Source organism: Terrapene carolina, unplaced genomic scaffold (genome assembly GCF_002925995.2).
Source record: "Terrapene carolina triunguis isolate 2854851 unplaced genomic scaffold, T_m_triunguis-2.0 Scaffold148, whole genome shotgun sequence".
NCBI classification, from domain to species: domain Eukaryota; kingdom Metazoa; phylum Chordata; order Testudines; family Emydidae; genus Terrapene; species Terrapene triunguis.
The window spans coordinates 8,660,652-8,665,234 of NW_020664499.1; the positions used below are offsets into that span (position 1 = coordinate 8,660,652).

The 4,583-nt window shown below is 53.9% G+C and overlaps 1 long non-coding RNA gene across 1 annotated transcript in view; it reads left to right on the forward strand.

Annotated features, from left to right (window-relative positions):
- The window catches only part of LOC113406892, a 10,865-nt gene that overhangs the window by 4,310 nt on the left and 1,972 nt on the right, over positions 1–4,583 (forward strand). The window contains exon 2 of the long non-coding RNA XR_003369900.1: positions 3,094–3,152. This is a non-coding gene — a long non-coding RNA (uncharacterized LOC113406892). The remainder of the gene's footprint in view (positions 1–3,093; positions 3,153–4,583) is intronic.

The following is a 4,583-nucleotide window of genomic DNA, read 5'->3' on the forward strand; positions in this document are numbered from 1 at the left end:
CCCCCCCCAGAACTCCCAACCCATCCAACCCTCCCCCCGCCCCCTGACAGCCCCCCGGGACTCCTTACCACCATGCCGCTCCAGCCCCTGGCTCCACGGGGAGCCAAAACAAACAGGTTGCGGAGCCCACAGCCCCTCCCTCGCAGCATGCTGGCAAAGTGAGGCTGAGCCAAGGGGAGGAGGGGAGGGACTCTGCCTGCTGGAGGCAGAGGCGTAGCGAGCGCCCTCCGTACCCTCCGACCGGAGGGGGCCCCCGCAAGGAAGGGGGCCCCTAAAAGTGGCAAAATAAATACCACATTCCAGTTTCTGCATTGTAAGGGGCCCCGCCCAGACATATGTTCGGAGGGGGCCACCGTTCGGAGGGGGCCACGTTCTTTGTTGCTACGGCCCTGGCTGGAGGCCAATGGGAGCAGCTAAATCAGGCCAGGCGCCCCATGAGCCACGCCGCACTCTGTGTGAGGGGAAGGGAGGAGAGGGAGGAAAAATCTTGGATGCCCCCAACCACTTGGCACCCTAGGCGAGCACCTAGTTCGCCTAGTGGTTGCACTAGCCCTGAGGACACTTCCCCAGTGGCCTATGGGTTCCCAGCCCAAGCGCCCTAAGAATAGCAGCTATGTGCCACCATGTCCTTTTAACAAACTGCTTTCAGTTCCCTGGGCCACTTCCCCACAGCCCGAGCCTTCATCAGTGTTTCTCCCTTACCTCAGGGCTCTTATGTGTCAAGCCCAGCAGCCAGCCAGGAGGTCTTGTTCCAGAACTGAGCTGTCCCTGGTACTGCAGTTCCCTTTAGCCAGCCAGGAGCACCATCTGCACTCCACTAGCTCCAGCAAGAAACTGCCTATGCACTGCACTGCAGCTCCTTTTTATATGGCCCTCTTGAGCTCTAATTGGCTGCTTCCCCTACAGCCACTCTAGGCTGCCTGGAAGACTCCTCTATTGCTCCTTTCCTGGGATGGGTATGGCAGGACCCTGAGGCCTCCAGCAGAGGCATCATTTCTTTTTCCCACAAAAGCCCAGCTGGAAGAGACTGCCCATCAGGAGGGGATTCCTCTCGGGGTTGAGTTTGTAATCAGACTTGCAAATGGCCAGCTATTTTGGCTCTCAGAAGGTTCCTCCCCTCCAAAATGAGTGCCCTTCCCAGGAGAATGGGAGGCAGGACAAGGGGCTAACTACTGCACAGCTGGAGGTTTGGCTCAGATACGCCTCCAAAGGTCTGTGATGCCCAGTGCCACCCGAACCTCCCTGCTCCAGGCCCTTTAGTAATCACCTCCACCCCGTTCCCTGTGCCGCGGACCTACTGCTGGGCCCAGTTTCCCACAGCAAGCGTTCTGCAGGTCCCGCTAGCTGGTGAGTTAAAAGGGAGAGGTTCTGGGGCTGCGGCCCAGTATGCGCTTGGAGCAGGAGCAGTCAGGGGCCTGCAAAGCTGCCATGCCCCGCGAAAGGAGGTGGGGAGTGCAGGATAGGGTGGCTGCCCATTGGAGGGCGCCTAGAGAAGGGAGCAAGGGAGCTCTATGGAGGGGTCATGGGGTTCAGAGGGCTCGTTGGGATAGTGAGTCATGGGGACAGGGGACGGGAGTCTGGGGGAGGGGCGCAGAGAGAAGGTGGGTGCAGCCAATGCATTGGGACCCTCTCACTTCATGTGCCGCAATCCAGGGAGGATGCAGGGGATGCGCTAGCTCCTCACTTCGACTCACCCCAGCAGCAGGCGGTGGGAGCAGGGCTATTCAGCACCACTGTGGAGCGACTGTAGGCTCTGCACCAGGCTGAGAGCATGGGAATGTGCCAGTTGCCCCTCTACTTAATACCAAACCAGCGCTTGTCACAGGCTGCTCACAGGGCCTCGTGAGGCCTGGCTCTGCCCCAGCATGTGCTCGTCTGAATGCTAGCGGCACTCCTGCCTTATACAGCTCATCATTTCCCTCAGCGTGGACAGACACAGCTGGTGCCTGGCCCCTCTCGCTCACACAGCGCGGCTTGTGCCCTTGAGGTGAAGTACCCGGGGTCTGTGCCCATGGACAAGCATAGGATGCTGGCTTGGTTCATCAGATTTGCTTTGCTACCGAGACGAATGTCCTGCTGCGCCGGGCCAGCACCAAGGCCAGCTGGAGAGTCCCCGCTTCTGCTCCGTGGTAGGAGTGTGTGACAGTGGCTGCGGGGCCTGGCCTGAGCCTTGCTAGTGACTGTGGTGTTGGCAGGTACCTGGCCAAGGCCTTGCTCTGACCCGATGAAAGTCCTGCACAAGTATGAAATGACTGTCACTGCAGGCTGCATCGCCCCGGCCTGCATGCAGCAACGGCAGCTCCTTCCACATCGGAGCTGAAGGAGTCCTGGCTCCCCACTCCAAGAGGCAGAGCGTGTACTGGCTGAGCTGTGAGAAGACAGCGTTTCTCTGCTGCGAGCCCTGGGGCCGCTGGTGGAGGGGAGCACGCTGCTGGCCTGCGACAGGGCATCACTCGCTGCCCACTGGCAGAGATGGGGTGGGAAGGCATGCCAGTTACGTTTGCTGTGCTGGGACTCCCCCCAACCCCATCCGGTCCTTACACAGTGGTGCATATTCCACTGCCCTGACTCCCTAACATAAAATAACCCAACATACCCAGTGTCACAGTTATTCCATGTTCCCCTGGTCCCCCACCCTCCTGGCCCACAACGAGATCCAGCAGTTCCCCTCCACACACAAGGCCCCTCTGGATAGCTCCCCACTGGGAATGCGTCTGTCTGTACCACCTGAGCTACCCCTGGCAGAGAGCCCTGGCACTGCACTGCTGTAATGCCAGGGCAGGTCTGGGTGCAACGCCAGGCTGGGAGATGAGGAAAGGTGCGTTTCGTTCTGGGATCTGTCGCAGGCTGAATGTGCAGCCTTGAACGGGTCCCAAAGCCACATCAGTCACCCCCGCAGTGCAATGGGGGCGGTGAGGGTTCAGCTGCTGACCCGCCTAGGACTGGAATATTTCACAGCGAAGCCCAAAGCCGCTGGCCAGGGCAGGGGAGGCAGGAGAGGTTTACTTGGCTTGTCTCTGTGCCCACCGGAGGCCATTAGCTGTCCAGTGAAGGGGGAAGGTTCACTGCTGCTGACTTGCTCTTTGATTTCAGGTTCTGAAAGAAGGCAAAGAAATGGAGGGTTCCTTGGAACAGGACATTAAGAAGCAAATGTAAGATGGTTATTGTTAATATTATCATCATTGTCACTGTGACCAGTATGGCAATTTCTTGCAATAGCCTTGAAAAACCTTACCTAATTAAGTTTAAGCATCGTTGGGGTCCATTGTATTAAATGCAAAGGTTACATTTTACTGTGGGTCGGGATTAAATGTAACCCCTCTTTGTAGGGGGTGATGGGATGTGACCACTGGGAAATGTTATGAACTGCAGAGGACTGTACTGAACAATGGGCCAGACGTGAATGGACTTTTGGGGTAGACAGTGTTGCGTGGATTGCCTGAGGAAGTGAATGCAATTCCCCACCCCTGCTGATGCAAAAACCCAGCCTTTGGAAGCTGCGCCCAGAGAAGGGCCGGCCTGCTCTGCAAGCTGCAGAAGTGCCCAGAACCCAGGGAGGCAGGAAGGTGCTCAGGCCCCAGCAGGAGAAACTGTGGAGGCCTGGGAACTGTGCAGCCTGGAAAAGCCCCAGTCAGGAGGGACCATGCCCTGCTACAATGCATAAGAAATTCTGCATTTTCTTTTTGAATTACTATCTATTTGACACATTCTTCATGGATTCAGAGATCATATGATCATCTAGCCTGACCTCCTACATTACAGAGATCAGAGAACCTCACCCAGTGATTCTTGTAGTGGAGGGAATTCTCCGGTAATCCCAGATTTTCCTCAGTCAAGCAAAAATGAGTGAGGCCAGGCTTGCCATGGGGGTTGACTGCTTTCATTTGGCTGTATCCCACCTGTTTGTTAATTGTCCCATGGAAGATCTGGGGTTAGTTAGGGTTATTTAGAGCATGACAAAGCTTTTTCATTGAAAAGTAATGCTGCCAAAAAATGGCTTTTGTCAAAAATGAAAATGTCATGGCAAAAATTTCACTTTCAATCAAATTTCCCAATTTTTCGCTGAAAAACCAAATATTTTTCAGTAACATTTTTTACTAACATATTTTTCAGTAACAGTTTTCCAAGAAAAACCACAATAAAATTTGCAGGAAATTTTAAAAGAATTATATTGATTTTTGGGGGGTTGTTTGAGGCTTGTTTTCCAAAATTTGGCATACTTTTTAATAGTGATCACTGTAAGAGCAGAAAACCCTGGGTTGTGATTGGCTGGAAACAGTCACGTGATATCAATAAATCACAACTATTTACCCCTTCAGTGTATTGAGTCCTGGGACAATATTAACTAATTAGATCATATATGCATATTTGCATATGTCTCCTAATTGGCTTCTGTGCCAAAATAAATATATATCTGTAGAAAGCAACAGAGGGTCCTGTGGCACCTTTAAGACTAACAGAAGTATTGGAGCATAAGCTTTCGTGGGTGAATGCCCACTTCATCAGACGCAAGTGTGTCTGATGAAGTGGGCATTTACCCACGAAAGCTTATGCTCCAATACTTCTGTTAGTCTTAAAGGTGC